The sequence below is a fragment of the Pantherophis guttatus genome, chromosome 16 (assembly GCF_059756535.1).
Source record: "Pantherophis guttatus breed Tessera chromosome 16, ASM5975653v1, whole genome shotgun sequence".
Lineage (NCBI taxonomy): Eukaryota > Metazoa > Chordata > Lepidosauria > Squamata > Colubridae > Pantherophis > Pantherophis guttatus.
This window is the reverse complement of record NC_142078.1, coordinates 11,305,878-11,323,793: the sequence shown is the minus strand read 5'-3', so window position 1 is coordinate 11,323,793 and position 17,916 is coordinate 11,305,878. Positions and strand designations below refer to the sequence as shown.

At 43.4% G+C, this 17,916-nt stretch overlaps 1 protein-coding gene across 5 annotated transcripts in view; it reads left to right on the top strand.

Moving 5' to 3' along the window:
* KCNT1 (potassium sodium-activated channel subfamily T member 1) overlaps positions 1 to 17,916 on the top strand; it is a 114,079-nt gene that overhangs the window by 34,902 nt on the left and 61,261 nt on the right. The window lies entirely within an intron of this gene.

Sequence of the window (17,916 nt, the reverse complement as noted above, 5' to 3'; positions counted from 1 at the left end):
AACGATTGCAGCAGCTCAGGAGGTGTGCTAGGGATTAGAAATGAGTCACTGGACCACACCCCAGAGACTATATAATAGAGGGTGGTGGCCAGTGATCCCTGTGACGAACAAAAGTAAACCTTGGATAGTCACTAAAGCCTTGTCCGGAACTGCTGAGAGAAATATTATTCTGATTGGACTTTTTGTACGCTAAGTATCTTATCTTTCTGTTTTGTGGAAATAAACGCACTTGGCAGACGGTGGGTAAATCGCTGCCAAGTTGGAGATAAGACCTGGGTGTGTGCCAAAGTGTTTCCTTAACCCTCGGCTGGCTGTGTTTGTGTGTGTGTGTGGACGGGGACAGATCAGGACACTGCAAAACCTCCATTCCCATCCCATTCTGGGGTCAACCAGAGGTGGTATTTGCCGGTTCTCCGAACTACTCAAAATTTCCGCTACTGGTTCTCCAGAACCTGTCCGAACTGTTGGATTTCACCCCTGTCTGGATGCATTTATAATGCCTGCCTATAAAAATGGGGTAAAACGAACATCTAAAAACATACTGTAGTGTTAATATAGAGTGCAGAGCCGCTATAATGTCGAACATTTCAATGTGGTGTTATTTAAATGACAATATTGGTTTGCGCTGAATTTTTCCCACTGTGCCTTTACTCCGAAGGAACTGGGAACCACGAAGGAAGGTGCTTCTAATGATTTACGAAGTGGAAAAGTGAAAGAGATTGTATTAAAAATGCATGACCAACGGTGCTTGACTCGACTCAAGTGAGAATCAATTTTTTCCCCCTTCCCTGGATAATGACTTCTGTTGGTAATACGGGAGAGGAAGAACTCTTGCATAGGCCAGGGGGGATGAGAAATTGGCGAAACTGCACGGCAGCCAAAGACAGATGCACATTTCCCGCTTATCTCCCTCAAGGCTGTATCCCAGGGATACCTGCAGCAGCCAGAGGGGAGTGACCTCTACAACCCGTGAAATTGCTCCATTGGCAAATGTGATTGATGACACACCCTGGGGGGAGGGGGGGAAACAGGGTCATAATTGGAGTGTAAATTACGTGGGGTCAGAGCTGGCTTCACTTGGGAACATGTCGACATGAAGCTCCTAATAAATAACTGGATTTCTTTTGAAGCTTGGCTCGAGGCTCATGATTTAATTAGGGCACCCGTCGGAACCCTGAAACTGAGACTCACTCGATTGCAGTGAGAGGTACTGAACGAGATTCTAACTCATGCCCATTTCTGTGATTTTTTTTTTACACCGAGCAAAATCTCTGCTCTCCTCAAAGCAATAAAAGGTGATTTTTTTTTATTGCAAAAGCTTTACAATTACATTTTCACCCCTTTTTTTTCACCCCCCCACCTCCCTCCCCAAACTTCCCGTCCTCCCTAGCCCTCCCTAACCCTCCCCCCCAGACTTCCCTATTATATACTCATAACTAATAATACTGATATATATACCTGAACCCATCCCTCCCCCTATATAATTTTCCCTCTTTATCTCTTTACATTAAAATATTTCTAATACATTGTTTTCAAATAAAAGCTATTTGGTACTTTCTAGTTTGGTATTTGTTCTGAACATATTCTATCCACCTTTTCCATTCCCATTCATAAGTCTCTTGTGAGCAATCTTTTAGATATGCTGAAATCTTCGCCATCTCTGCAAAACTGGCCATCTTCAAAGTCCATTCCTCGATAGTAGGCAAAGCTTCATTCTTCCAATATTTACCTATCAACAATCTTGCTGCTGTTATCATATACAATATTAATTTTATTTCACCCCGTGTAAAACCCTTAACTATACCCAATAAAAACAATTGTGGAGAAAATTGAATTTTTTTCTTCAAAACATTCTGCATGACCCACCATATTTTTATCCAAAAAGCCTTAACTTTCCTACAGGTCCACCAAACATGATAATACGTAGCATCCAAACATTCACATCTCCAACATTTTGGCTGAACATTAGGGTACATACATGACAACTTTTTAGGATCTAGATGCCATCTATAAAACATTTTATAAAAATTTTCCCTCAAATTCTGCGACTGTGTAAATTTAACATTCTGAACCCAAATTTTTTCCCATGTTTCCAACATCACTGGTTCTTCAAAATTTTGTGCCCACTTAATCATACAATCTTTAACTAATTCCGTTTCTGAATCCCTTTCTAGCAAAACATTGTAAAGCCTTTTAATATGCATTGGACCTTTCTCTCTTATATGTCTAACCAATTCTTCCTCATGCAACATAATACCAGTTTTTTGGTCCTCTTTCCATCTCAATTGTAATTGCAATAAAAGGTGATTTATTAATTTATTTTTGCTTGGGTTTTCCCTAGAACTCTTTCTCTCTCTTTTTTTTTTTTTTTGCACCCAAAAAAATCTTCTCTGGAAGAGAAACGAAAAAAAAGCTTTCTTGCAGAGGGAGATGAAAAGCAAGTTTCTCTTGAACGAGAATGGCCAGAAGTTGGAAAGAGCACCACTAGGGGACACTCGTGCAAAGGCTGAGTTGCAGGTTCCTATCCTGATTTCTCTGAATCCCCACAGACACCCAGACACACAAAACCACCCCTTGCCGGGAGCCATCGGAGCTTAGTTGGGATTGTCAGCCAAAGAATCTATCGCAGATCAGTCTCCCCTCTGATCATTTTTATAGAAATGATTCCGATTGAAACTGGCGGCAGCAGCAATAGCAATGATCTTGCGGGGGGTGGGGGGATGACCTCACTGTAGTTAAATAGAATAGAATAGAATAGAATAGAATAGAATAGAATAGAATAGAAGAATAGAATAGAATAGAATAGAATAGAATAGAATAGAAGAATAGAATAGAATAGAATAGAATAGAATAGAATAGAATAGAATAGAATAGAATAGAATAGAATAGAATAGGAGAGGAGAGGAGAGGAGAGGAGAGGAGAGGAGAGAATTAGAATAGAATAGAATAATGTATAGAACAGAACAGAACAGAACAGAATTCTTTATTGGCCAAGTGTGATTGGACACACAAGGAATTTGTCTTTGGTGTATATGCTCTCAGTGTACGTAAGGAGAATAAAATACATTCATGAAGAATAAAGAGATACAACACTTAATGATAGTCATAGGGTACAAATAAGCAATCAAATCATACTAGGAAACAATCAATATAAATCTTAAGGATACCAGCAACAAAATTACAGTCATGCAGTCAAAAGTGGGAGGAGATGGGTGATAGGAATGATGAGAAGATTAACAGTAATGCAGACTTAGTAACTAGTTTGACAGTGTTGAGGGAATTAGTTGTTTAGCAGAGTGATAGCATTCAGGGAAAAAACTGTCCTTGTGTCTAGTTGTTCTGGTGTGCAGTGCTCTATAGCGTCGTTTTGAGGGTAGGAGTTGAAACAGTTTATGTCCAGGATGCGAGCGGGTCTGTAGATATTTTCACAGCCCTCTTTTTGACTCATGCAGTACACAGGTCCTCCATGGAAGGCAGGTTGGTAGCCATTGTTTTTAAAGATGATATAATTGCATTTGGAAGCTACTTTTTTTTTTTTACACGATGGGCTGGTTTTGTCTGAAGATCGTTTCAGCATTTTGCTTGGTGATGAAGAGGAGCTGAACATGCACCTTCATTTCCTCCTGTGAAATTATCTTGTGTGTGTGTGTGTGTGTGTGTGTGTGTGTGTAGTGACTTGAAGAACAAGCCAGCATTGTACAACACTGGCTACCGGTTACGTTGCAGGGAGGCAGTGAAGAAACATAGAAAAATAGAATGATATGTTGGAAGGGACTTTGTCCAACCTACTGCTTAATAAAATTATTAATGTTGCGTGTGTGAATACGTTAGGAAAAATTAAGTAGGGGGAAGATAAAAAAGCTACCCTGGGATTATATGGCGGGCTATGGTGAGAAAAAAGCCAATTATTATCCAATTTAGAAATAAGAAGTAATTGTAGAGGTATGGGTGTACTTGTTCGTTTCTGTCGCCAAAGGTAGAAGACATTATCCATTTCGATTGGAGATGTACTCCTAAATCTTTTCCTTCAAATTTCTGAATCTCCCTGTTATTAATAGAATAACAGAGTTGGAAGGGACCTTGGAGGTCTTCTAATCCAAATTCCTGCTCAAGCAGGAGACCTTAAAACAGGAGTCAGCAACCTGCGGCTCTGGAGCCGCATGTGGCTCTTTCACCCCTCTGCTGCGGCTCCCTCTCACTCAAAATACGCATCACAACCACCAATGTCGGCACGCGATTTATTGAGCTTTTCAACCCCTGGTAGGCCAACCATGGATAAATCCAAGAAAAGAAAAGTTTCAGAAGAAAACAGAACGTTTAATTCAACTACATATGCTAGTTTTGTGGCCGCTCAAGAAATAGTCAGGCACCGGAAGGGTTTTGTGGCTCCCGGTGTTTTCTTTTCTGTGGGAAACGGGTCCAAATGGCTCTTTGAGTGTTTAAGTTTGCAGACTCCTACCCTATACCATTCGGGCCAAGTGGCTGTCCAGTCTCTTCTTGAACACCTCCAGTGATGGAGCACCCACAACTTCTGGAGGCAACTTCCATTCCATTAATTGTTCTTATGATAAGGAAATTTCTCCTTAGTTCTAGGTAGGATTTCTCTTTAATGTTTGCTCCTCAAGTGCCCTGTCCTGATGCTGCAACTCCTAGAGCATAACTCTCAGAAGATCTGGTGAACTTGTCCCATTATTTAATTGCCCTCTCGTTGGTCCAAACAACAACTCCTAATTCCTTGCCATCGGCCATCCATAGTGAAGCTGATGGGCCCAGAAACCCATAACATCTCTTGCAAATACCGTAGAAGAAGACTCTGATTAGTGGCACCTATCATAAGTAGAATGGTCTGAAGATCCAGTGGTGGAACGGTGGAAACCAAGCGTTGAAGATTCTCCTGGCCTCCTACAAAGCTTGGCGCAGAATAGTTAGAATTGCAAGCGAGGCGGAAAGTTCTGTCAGCTGCTCAGAACGGCAGAAAGGAAATGGAAGGGAGTAAATTGGTTGTAGCAGATAGAAATATATCAATGGTTTTTTAGAAGCTGCGGAGGCAAGAAGTCCATTGTTCCAGATGGCAGGATTTGAAAATGTTTGTCTGGTCTACAGTGAGAATATAGCAAGGCGAGGCTGGTAATTATTACCACTAGTTGGCAAAGAATTTACTGACAAAGAATTCTTCATTGGTTGTACCAGTGTGAGAGATTGTGTATCTAGGGTCTGGACAAATTATAACCCAGGGAGTGTCAAACTCGATTTAATTGAGGGCCGCGTCAGGGCTGTATTTGACCTTGGAGGGCGGGGGGGAGGGGCATGTGGCATGAGGCGTGGCCAGGGGGTGGGCATGGTCATGGTGGGTATGACATGGGACTTGTGTCGGGGGCACCTGTGGTGGCCAAGCGCTAAGGCAGGAGTTCCCTGAGATCCTCCCTTACTCTCATTATAATCTTCCTTCCTTCCTCCCTCTCTCATCTTTCCTTCCCTCCCTCCCTCCTTCTTTCCTCCCTCCCTCCCTCATCTTTCCTTCCTTTCTTTCTGCCTCCCTTCCTCATCTTTCCTTCCTTCCCTCCTTCCTTCCTTCCTTCCTCCCTCTCTCATCTTTCCTTCCTTCCTTCCCTCCCTCCTTCCTCCCTCCCTCTCTCATCTTTCCTTCCTTCCTTCCTTCCCTCCTTCCTTCCTTCCTCCCTCTCTCATCTTTCCTTCCTTCCTTCCCTCCCTTCTTCCTTCCCCCTCCCTCATCTTTCCTTCCTTTCTTTCTCCCTCCCTCTCTCATCTTTCCTTCCTTCCTTCCTTCCTGCCTTCCTTCCCTTCTTTTTCTTCCCCTCTTCATTCTCCTTTCTTCTTCCTTGCCCTCTTCCCTTATTTTTATTTCCTTGCTCTCTTCCCATCTTCCTTTCTTTTTCTTTGTCTTTCCTCTTTCCCTTTTTCCTTTCCTGTTCCCTTTTTGCAATTCTCCTTTCGTTTTGTTTTTAGTTTGTTTTGCTAGCCCTCTGCCAATGAAAATGGAGCTTGGGAGGGCCGTGTGCCCCCTGCCCAGCTCCCTTTTCACTAGCATAGGCACCATGGGTTGGGCAGCCCAGATTTAAGCATCTCGTGAGCCTTGAGTTTGATACCCCTGTTATAACCCATTGCTTGGAAGGCAATGGTGCTTATTTTACAACTTGGCTTCGTCAAGGAAAATTCAAGAGCAAAACCAAGAAAACAAATAATTAAACGAAACCTAAAGGGCGGCTTTAGAACAGACGGTCATTGGTAGCGTAAGATAATAAATCTGAATTGTATTAAAGCCAGAATTCCTAATCGATCTGAATAGGCGATAGCTGGCTTTATAGCAGTATCAAGTTGGGAAAAAAAAAAAAAGAAGGATTAACCCAAAATCAAACAGAATTGATCCATGTAAAAATGTCCTCTCTTGTTTCGTTAACAAGGCTGGCCTGGTTAAAATCACGGATTATCTGTTGGATAAGCAATATTATTGTAACCGTTCAATTAAACGGAGTTCAAAGGCTTTAATTAATTCCTGCAATCTCCCAGCAGGACGGAGAAGCAAGCCGTTTCACCCAGGGAAACCCTGCGTTATTATCTCACCAGTGAGATAATAACTGTTAAAAAAAAGAAGCATTTTTTTCCCCTTCCCTTGCTGGTATTATTTGTCAAGGAGGAAAGTCTTCAAACTTGGAATCGAAGGAGTTTTAAAATCAGAATTTGACCCAGTTTAGGAACGACTGTCCGATTTCCTCCCTCTCTCCCGTTGCCGGTTGCCGACTGGGGAAGATGGGAGATGTGATCTAAGCACATCGGGTAGAGGAGACTGGAACCCATGTACTGATCTCCTGCGGATGATCAAGAGATCCAGCAGCTTTTCCTACCTTCTCTCCAAGGTCCCTTTTATAGCCGTTGTCTGCAATGGTGGCTCCTTGAATTGTATTGGCAAGTTATAGTCAGGACTTACTTTTGGCACACCTGGAAGGGTTGAGGAAGGTTGAGGAAGGCTGGAACGGTTGTGATAAGAAGGGATTTAGTACAGGTGGCAGAACCTGTGGCCTTCCAGATGTTGCTGGACTATAATTCTCCTCACCCTCAGGGAGTAGGGGCCAGTGCTGAAGGATAGAGTCTTCAGCAAAGTTTGGAGATTCAATGGTTTTCCCACTCTGGGCCATCAAGAAGCAACTCTTTCTTTCTTTTTCTTTCTTTCTTTCTTTCTTTCTTTCTTTCTTTCTTTTTCTTTCTTTCTTTCCTTCCTTCCTCCCTCCCTCCCTCCCTCCCTCCGAATCCTTCCTTCTTCCCTCTCTCCCTCTGAATCCATCCTTCTTACCTTCCTTCCTTCTCTCTCCCTCCAAATCATTCCTCCCTCCCTCCCTTCCTCCCTCCATATGAATCCTTCCCTCCCTCCCTATGATTCATTCCTTCCTTCCTTCCTTCCTTCCTTCCTTCCTTCTCCCTCCAAATCCTTCCTCCCTCCCTCGCTCCCTCCCTATGAATCCTTCCCTCCCTCCCTATGATTTCTTCCTTCCTTCCTTCCTTCCTTCCTTCCTTCCTTCCTTCTCCCTCCAAATCCTTCCTCCCTCCCTCGCTCCCTCCCTCCCTATGAATCCTTCCTTCCCTCCCTATGATTTCTTCCTTCCTTCCTTCCTTCTTCTCTTCCTTCGTTCCACAACGCTCTTTACTTAGATTACAAAATTCTACACCCCATTTACCTTTACATCAAACAATTCCTTGTATAGAACTTGGAGTGATTTTAAGGTTCACCTCCTTTTCTTCCCCTGCAGTCCTAACCTGAGCTTTGAAAACTCCCCAATATCCCCCTTCCCCTTTTGGCTTCCCTTTTGCTGCTTGGGTTTCTTCAAAAATATACAAAGGAATTGCTGACTCACTTAAAACCATTATGGTTTTGAGTTTGGCACTCGCTCCTTGGTTTCTCAGCAAGCCAGGTTTTAAAATCCCCGTCGTTTGATTTCCAAAGATGAGCTAGGGAGGAATTCAGCCTTATCCAAATATTTTCCCTGGCTTCAACTGAAAATCATGAACTTCCTGATAAGTCGACAATATCTAATACTGACTTTATTTTATTTTGTCAAGCATGTATTTTATGACAGATACAGGTATGCATGAAAAGGATACAAGTAAAAGAAAACATTAGGAAAGGGACGGTAGGCACGCTGGTGTGCTTATGCACGCCCCTTATAGACCTCTTAGGAATGGAGTGAGGTCAACAGTAGACAGTTTAAGGTTAAAGTTTTGGGGGTTTGGGGAAAAAACTACAGAGTCAGGTAGTGCATTCCAGGCGTTGACCACTCTGTTGCTGAAGTCACATTTTCTGCAATCGAGTTAGGAGCGGTTTACCATGAGTTTGTATCTATTGTGTGCTCTTGTATTGTATTTTGGTTGAAGCTGAAGTAGTCATTGACAGGTAGGATGTTGTAGCAGATGATTTTATGTACTATGCTTAGGTCAGACTGAAGACGGCAAAGTTCTAAGTTGTCTAAGCCCAGAATTTCGAGTCTGGTGGCATAAGGTACAGTATTTGATTGCGAGCAGAAGAATGGAGGACTCTTCTTGTGAAATATCTCTGGACTCGTTTGATTATATTAATGTCCAATATGCAGTGCGGGTTCCAGACAGATGAGCTGTATTCAAGAATTGGTCTGGCAAAAGTTTTGTATGCCCTAGTTTGCAGTTCAATATTACCAGAGAAGAAGCTACGCAAGATTAGGTTAACAACTCTTAATGCTTTTTTAGCAATGCTGTTACAGTGAGCTCTGGTACTTAAATCATTTGAGATGAGTACTCCAAGTTTTGGAGGGTCTTATTCTAAGGGACTAAGGAAGTGATGGGAGAAGTTTCTATTTGATACTTGCAGAGCTAATGAGAGAACTAGTTTGGTTTAGTGATTAAGGCACCAGACTAGAAAGTGGGAGACAGTGAGTTCTAGTTCCATTTTAGGCATGAAAACCAGCTGGGTGACTTTGGGCCAATCACCAGGAGATGATGAGTTCTAGTCCTGTCTTAGGCACAAAAGCCAGCTGGATGACTTTAAGCCAACCACTAGGAGACGGTGAGTTCTAGTCCCATTTTAGGCATGAAAGCTGGCTAGATGACTTTAAGCCAATCACCAGGAGATGGTGAATTCTAGTCCTGCCTTAGGCACGAAAGCCAGCTGGGTGACTTTAAGCCAATCATCAGGAGATGGTGAGTTCTAGTCCCATTTTAGGCATGAAAGCTGGCTGGATGACTTTAAACCAATCACCAGGAGATGGTGAATTCTAGTCCTGCCTTAGGCACGAAAGCCAGCTGGGTGACTTTGGGCCAATCACCAGGGCATGTTGCCTTTTGAAAAAGCACCTATGGGTACCATGTTATTGGTGCATAACTCCTGATTTTTCCCTCCCTTCTCTTCTCTTCTCTTCTCTTCTCTTCTCTTCTCTTCTCTTCTCTTCTCTTCTCTTCTCCCCTCCCTTCTTTTTCTCTTTCTCTTCCCTTCTTCATCATCCTTGACCTCCTTTGCCTTCTCTGCCCTCTCTTCCAGTTTACTTTTTCCTGCCCAGTTCAGCTTCTGGCTTGTGATCCTGGCATCTAACAGGAGGCCAAAGAGAGATAGGCTGGTGGGAAACATTCATTAGACTGATTGCTGCGCTGAAGTTGTTTTGTTTCTTTGCGTCTGATTTTTGGAAAATCTTTAGACACAATGCATGGAGAAAGCCGCTGGCAATCACCCAACATTTGCTATCTCTCCAGATAACAAATCAGCTTGGAATCCAGGACTTTCACACCATCAACAATATGGATTGTTTTGCCCCAGTGGGATAATTTTCACAAATTTATTAAGTAGCATATTTGCAACGTTTTTTTTCCCCTCTCCCGGTTGGATGTTATAAAATACAGACAGTCCTCAATGTACAATCACAATAGAGTCCAGAATTTCTGTTTGCTGAGCGAGAAATTTGTTAATTTGCAAGTAGACTTCCCCTGTTTTTCTTTGAAGACGTTTCGCTTCTTATCCGAGAAGCTTCTTCAGTTCTGACTGGATGGTGGGGAATGGAAGGATTTATATTCCTTGCAGACAGCTGGTCATTTGCATCCTTTTAGAGAGTCATTGAGGCCACTTGGAGGTTTGTCTGTGTCCTCTAAAAGGATGCAAATGACCAGCTGTCTGCAAGGAATATAAATCCTTCCATTCCCCACCATCCAGTCAGAGCAGAAAAAGCTTCTCGGATGAATAGAATAGAATAGAATAGAATAGAATAGAACAGAACAGAACAGAACAGAACAGAACAGAACAGAACAGAATAGAATAGAATAGAATAGAATAGAATAGAATAACAGAGTTGGAAGGGACCTTGGAGGTCTTCTAATCCAACCCTCTGCTTAGGTAGGAAACCCTACACCACTTCAGACAAATGGTTATCCAACATCTTCTTAAAAACTTCCAGTGTTGGAGCATTCACGACTTCTGGAGGCCAGTTGTTCCACTGATGAATTGTTCTCACTGTCAGGAAATTTCTCCTTAGTTCTAAGTTGCTTCTCTCCTTGATTAGTTTCCATCCATTGCTTCTTGTCCTACCCTCAGGTGCTTTGGAGAATAGCTTGACTCCCTCTTCTTTGGGGCAGCCCCTGAGATATTGGAACACTGCTATCCTGTCTCCCCTAGTCCTTCTTTTCATTAAACTAGACATGCCCAGTTCCTGCAACCGTTCTTCATATCTTTTAGCCTCCAGTCCCCTAATCATTTTTGTTGCTCTTCTCTGCACTCTTTCTAGAGTCTCCACATCATTTTTACATCGTGGCGACCAAAATTGAATGCAGGATTCCAAGTGTGGCCTTACCAAGGCCTTATCAAGCGGTATTAACACTTCACCTGATCTTGATTCTATCCCTCTGTTTATGCAGCTTAGAACTGTGTTGGCTTTTTTGGTAGCTGCTGCACATGGCTGGCTCCTATTTAAATGGTTGTCCACTAGGACTCCAAGATCCCTCTCACAGTTACTACTATTGAGCAAGGTACCATCTATACTGTGCCTGCGCATTTTGTTTTTCTTTATAAATAAATAAAATTGATACATTTTTTTTTTTTGGCTAGCACCCCTGATAGGTAGGGACGTACATGGCCAATTAAGGGGCAACAAAGCATCTTTTCTGGTTTTGCATTTGAAGAAAAAGCGAGTTCATTTGAACTTCAAAGAGAGTGATTGGAACTCTCCTTCAAATTGTTCCCTTTTTCTAAAGCTTTTCTGCGGATAAAAAAATAAAATTGCACGCATTGGGAAAGTTATATATAAAACATTGCAGTTATCAAAGAGAGATACATTTGGAAAGTAAAGTGATAATTTGTGCTTATCTTTTCTTTAAAAAAAAAAAAAAAAGCAACTAAGGAGAAATTTCCTAACAAGTAAGAACAAATTAACCAGTGGAACTGCTTTGCCTTCAGTAGTTGTGGGTGCTCCATCCCTGGAGGTAAAAGTAACAGAGTGGGAAGGGACCTTGGAGGACATCTAGTCCAACCCCCTGCTCACGCAGGAGACCTATACTAGGGATTCAAACCACCGAAATGCCGACCTTTCTGATCGACAAGCTCAGCGCCTTAGCCACTGAGCCATCTAGTCAGGGTTAGTTTTTTAAAGAAGAGATTGGATAACCATTTGTTTGAACTAGGTTTTCTCCTTGAGCAGGGGGCTGGACTAGAAGACCTCCGAGATCCCTTCCAACTCCTTTATTCTGTGATTCTTATGAGCTGAGCATTAATCAGGGAGAAAGATGAGCTGCCTGCATCCCGGCATCTTCAGAAGTCTCATCTTTTATAGTCATTGTGTTGGGCTCTACTGAATCATCTCATTCTAAACGTATCTTTTTTTTTTATATCCTAACTAAGAGCTATTTATTCTCCACTTCACGGCAAGGACACCAATAGATTATTTAGAATATAACCAAACGGATCCTAAACAGCTAGTCTTCGGAAGTTGTGGGTGCTCCATCATTTGGGGACTTTTAAGAAGAGACTGAGCAGCCCCATGTCTGAAGTATTATAGGGTCTCCTATAAGCAGGAGGTTGGACTAGAAGACCTCCGAGGTCCCTTCCAACTACTGGTGGCCTTCTACCACTACATCATAGAGAGTATTTTAACTTACTGTGTAGGTTTGCCAACTGCGCAGTGGCAGATAGGACAGGGCTCCAGAGGGTCAACGTCATTGCCCAGAGGATCATTGGATGACCTCTGCCTTCCTTGGAAGAGCTTTATAGCTCCCGCTGCCTTAGGAAAGTTCAAAACATCCTTAAAGATCCATCTCATTCTGGGCACCCCCTTTTTTTTTTTTTTTGAACTATTACCATCTGGCAGACGGTACCGGATAATAAAAACAAGGGCAAATAGTCTGAAAAACAGTTTCTATCCCAGGGCAGTAACCATATTGAATTCAACGGTACACAGTGCAATATCGGGTTTTCAATTTCAATTATCTAGAATGTAAAGGATGTATGTTTGGGTTTTTAATTTTTATAGTTCCAATGTACACTGAAGACGGCATTTAATTTCGTTGTACCACGTGCAATGACAATAAAGTAAACTAAAGTAAACTCTGTTATTCTACCGTTGTTTCCCCAAAAATAAGACCCTGTCTTATATTTTTTTGAACCCTGAAATAAGCACTTGGCCTTATTGCCATGCGCTGAAAAGCCCAATGGGGCTTGTTATCAGGGGATGTCTTATTTGGGGGGGGAAATGGTATTAATAACAGAGAGATTCAGAAATTTGAAGGAAAAGATTTAGGAGTACATCTCCAATCGAAATGTGTAATGTCTTCTACCTTTGGCGACAGAAATGAAGAAGTGTACCCCATACATCTACAATTACTTCTTATTTCCAAATTGGATAATAATTGGCTTTTTTTCTCACCGTGGCCTGCCATATAATCCCAGGGTAGCTTTTTCATCTTCTCCCTACTTAATTTTTCCTGGCGTATTCATACACGCCACATTAATAATTTTTTACTGGAGATAGCTTGTGCCTGGGTTTTATTCCCAAATGTTAGCAAGAGGAATGGCTTGCTAACATTTCCTTCGTCTCGCAGCTTGAAGGAGCTACAAATTCTGCAGCCTTGGCAAGGAGCTCAAACAGAGAGCCAAACATTTGGTGGATGAAAAAGAGTCGCTTGCTGTTAAGATGAGGAATCAAAAAATCCCCAACACAACGTGTTTGTCAGTGAGGTTTAGATCGACCTCAAACGCCCCAGGAATATGAAGCGATTGCTTTTATTTTCTGAGCTGGTGTTAAACAGGATGGAGGATCGACTCATCCAGTCAGGTTGTGAAGATTGAACTCAGAACAAGACTTAATCAGGAAACAAGAAACAGACCGAATCAAAAAATTTGCATGTCATTCAAATTTTGCAATTCTCCAATGTCCTTGATCACCATCTTCTTTTAACGACCCAATAATCCCGTGCGGGGTAGAGTCTGGGCAACTGAATGGAGCTGAGTGTTTTACTGGCCGGATGCCCTTCCTGTCGCCAATGCGGAGTTATATTCAGCAGATATATATCTCAAAGTGCCCAGAGAGAGAGAAATATCTGCCTCGACCTAGGATCGAACTCACAGCCTCCTGATTGTGAGGCGAGAGCTCCACCTCTAGGCCACCGCAGCAATCACCCTGGGAGACTGCTGATAACCAAAGAAAATTGAACTGTCCATACAGAATGAAAAAAAAATAATAAGGAAAATCAATGCTTCTCGCATTGACAGCCTCTCAAGTACTGGAAGAAGGCTATCATATCACCCTAATCCTTTACTTTCTTAGATTGTACAAACCTAGATTAGATGATTAGATTAGATTAACAGAGTTGGAAGGGACCTTGTAGGTCATCTAATCCAATCCCTCCCTGCGCAAGCAGAAGACCCTACACCATTTCTGACAAATGGCAGTCCAATCTCTTCTTGAAAGCTTCCAGTGATGAAGCTTCCACAACTTCTGTTCCATGGGTTGATTGCTCTCGCTGTCAGAAAATTTCTCCTTATTTCTAGGTCGAATCTCTCCTTCATCAGTTTCCATCCTTTATTCCTTGTCTGGCCTTCGGGTGCCTTGGAAAATAGTTTGACCCCTTCCTCTCTGTGGCAGCCCTTCAGATATTGGAAAACTGCTATCGTGTCTCCCCTGGTCCTTCTCATCACTAGATTAGCCATGCCCAGTTCCTGCAACTGTTCTTCATATGTTTTAGTCTCCAGTCCCTTAATCATCCTGTTGGCTCTTCTCTGCAACCTAATTCCTTCATTTGTTCATCATAGGATTTAAAATAATCAATGATGATTATCTATGCTTTGATCAAGCGTCAGACTGGACTCTTGTTCTTCAGGCTGGATCACACAACATACAGTACGCTTTCTTAACACAAGCTGAATCATCATTATCCAACCTCCTATTTCAGCCTCTTTCAGTTGGTTGGGCGCAACCCAGCTGTGGAATTCCAGAGAGTTCCTGGAGGAAAGGGAAATGCATCTGTTTTCGAACACATTCCTGCATCTGAATAGCTGTTGACTCAGAAAGGACAGCTGAGCTTCATCCATTTTTAATGCATGCCATTCCGCCAGCTGATTCCAGACATCCTCGGAACACCTGAATTGGGTTGGTCTCCTGGATTGGGTGAATCTATCTAGAAGGGGGAGTAAATTTTTTTTTTTTTTTGCGGGGAGACTAAGAAAGGTTATGGGGAGTGGTGGCTCAGTGGTTAAGATGCTGAGCTTGTCAATAAGAAGGTTGGCAGTTTAGCGGTTCGAATCCTTAGCACCGTGTAATGGGGTGAGCTCCCATTCCTTGTCCCAGCTTCTGCCAACCTAGCAGTTGGAAAGCACGTAAAAAAAATGCAAGTAGAAAAATAGGGATCACTTTTGGTGGGGAGGTAACAGCATTCCGTGTGCCTTTGGCGTTAAGTCATGCTGGCCACATGACCACGGAGACATCTTCGGACAGTGCTGGCTCTTCGGCTTTGAAACGGAGATGAGCATCGCCCCCTAGAGTCAGGAACAACTAGCACATATGTGCGAGGGGAACCTTTACCTTTAAGATACCACGGTTAAAAAAAAAAGACTCTGGAGGCTGCATATAACTATCAGATGGCCTTGGCCCACTCTCTGCCTCCGATGCAGAGCCCTCATTCAAGCTTTCCCCAGCCCCCAGGACTGGCCCAAGTTCCTTCCCAACCTCCTCACTATCCACCGGCCGCCAGTGGGCCACAACAGAAGGACCTTCCAATCCTTGAAAGACCATCAAAAGAAAGAGGGCCCCATTTATTCTCCAAAGGCCTGAGGGCAGGACCAGAAATGACAAGTGGAAGCTCACTAGAAGAAGAAGAAGATCCAATCTGGAAATAAGGAGGAAATTTCCCGACAGTGAAAATGATCAATCAGTAGAACCGCTTCCCTCCCAGAGTTGTGGGTGCTCCATCATTGGAAGTTGTCAAGACTGGACAATCATTTCTCTGAGATGGTTATAAGGTCTCCTGTCTTGAGCAGGGGGTTGGACTAGAAGACCTCCAAGGTCCCTTCAAGCTCCATGATTCCAAGAACTTTCCCCCACCTCTCAATTTTGTCAAAGGAACACACTGTATAGATATTTTTAAAAAACTGCTGTCCATGGTTCTGAACATTTCTTATTTTTTTTTTAATTCCTTTGAATTTTTCTTCAACATTGAGTCATGATGCTCTGGGCCTTTTCGGATTCATAGCTTCATGTTTCAACTGCAATCCAGTAATGTATCATTGGATTCATGCAGTATGTTTCCCAACTATGCTAAAGATCTAAAAGGAAACAAGCTAAGCTTAATCAGAATCAGCTTTGGTTAGTATTTTAGTACGCCCCTTAATTTTTTTTTTTCTTATTCTATAGCTGTCAAGTCCCAGACCAAGAATAACACACGACTCCTCCAAGCTGAGTTCTTTATTGTTTCACACCCGTAGACAAAAGGGAATGGGTTAGTTAGGAATGGGTCTCCTAGTGTTTCTCCACTTGTGGGTGCTCCATCAATGAAGGTTTTATTATTTATTTATTTTATTTTATTCAATTTATATCCCGCCCTTCTCCAAGTGGACTCAGGAAGAGACTGGACAGCCATTTGTCCAAAATGGTATAGTGCTGTGTTGGTGAACCTATGGCACGTATGCCACAGGTGGCACGCAGAGCCGTATCGGTGAGCATGTGAGCTCAGCTCCGGTGCACATGAGCGTGCTGGCCAGCTGATTTTTGGGCCTTCTGGTCCCACCAGAGGTCAGGAAACAGGCTGTTTCTGGCCTCTGGGGGGTGGGGAAGGCCCACTTTTCGCTCTCCCCAGGCTCCAGAGCCTTTCTAGGAGTCTGGGGAGGGCAAAAACAGCCTCCCCACCCCAATTCCCCAGAGGTTGGAAACAGCCCATTTGCCTACTTCTGGTGGGACCGGAAGTCAGCAAACAGACCCTTTCCAGCCTCTGAAGGGCCTCTGTGGGGATGGGAAAGTCCATTTTTGCCCTCCTCAGACTCCTAGAAAGGCTCTGGAGCCTGGGGAGAGTGAAAAACAGGCCTACTGGGCCCACCGTGCCATCGTGTGCCAAAAGTGGAGGGGAGCACGGGGGTGGGGTCGTGCGTGCATGTGGGGGGGCAGGGTGCATAGAATTATGGGTGTGGGCACATGCTTGCATAATCCCCCCCACTCCCCCTGCTTTTGGCACGCAATGGCAAAAAGGTTAGCTATCACTGGTGTAGTGTCTCCTGCTTGAACAGGGGGTTGGGCTAGAAGACCTCCAAGGTCCCTCCCAACCCTAGGATTCTATGTTCTATTCTGCAGGAGTCTCTCCAGATTGGCAGCCTCACCTGGGAAAGACTAGATAAGTCCCAGAGGCACTTGGGGTGGAGTGGAGGTGAGTCAGACTTAGCCTATTTGTGTTCACGTAACGAGTCCGAGCTACTTCCTTGCTTGACTCCTGCTTCCAATTCTCCAACAAATGCCGATCAATGGATAAACGCGTCTTACTACCCGAGGGCAAGAAATGCCAGCCAGCAAGAAGGGGAAATGCTTTCTGAGAAAGCCCCTTTTAACTCCAGCCTTTTAGAATCGTTTTAAAGCATTCATAAGCCGCAAGGCTCCGATGAATATTTCATCGCGAGGGAGAGAGCCGAGTGGTTTGCTTTGGTGTGCCGTTGGCATGCGTGGGTTAAATGACCATCTGCCAGCCATTGGAAGCCGGTGCTGGGTGAAGCTCCTTCCAATCAGACTTTGCAGGAAAGAAAGCAGGAAGAGAGAGAGAGAAAGAGAGGGAGGGGGAGAGAGACACACACAGAGAGAAAAAAACAGAGAGACAGAGAGAGAGAGATAGAAAGTGAGAGAGAGAGAAAGATATAGAGACACACAGAGAGAGAAAACAGAGAGACAGAGAGAAACAAAGATAGATAGATAGATAGATAGATAGATAGATAGATAGAGATATAGATATATATAGAGAGAGACAGACAGAGAGACAGAGAGAGAGAGAGAGAGAGATAGAAGAGAAAAACAGAGAGACAGAGAAACAGAGAAATATATATATATATAGAGAGAGAGACAGACAGAGAGAGACAGAGACACAGAGAGAGAAACAGAGAAAGAGAGGGAGGGAGAGAGGGAAACAGAAAGACACAGAGAAAAAACAGACAGAGAGAGAAACAGAGAAAGAGAGAGAGACAGAGACAGACACACAGAGAGAGAGACACAGAGAGAGAGAGAGAGAGAGAGAGAGAGACAAAGACAGACACAGAAAGAAACAGAGAGAGAGAGAGGGAGGGAGGGAGGGAGGGAGGGAGAGAAACAGAGAGACACACAGAGAGAGAGACACACACACACACACACAGAGAGAGAGAGAGAGAGAGAAAGACAGACACAGAAAGAAACAGAGAGAGAGAGAGGGAGGGAGGGAGGGAGAGAGAGAAACAGA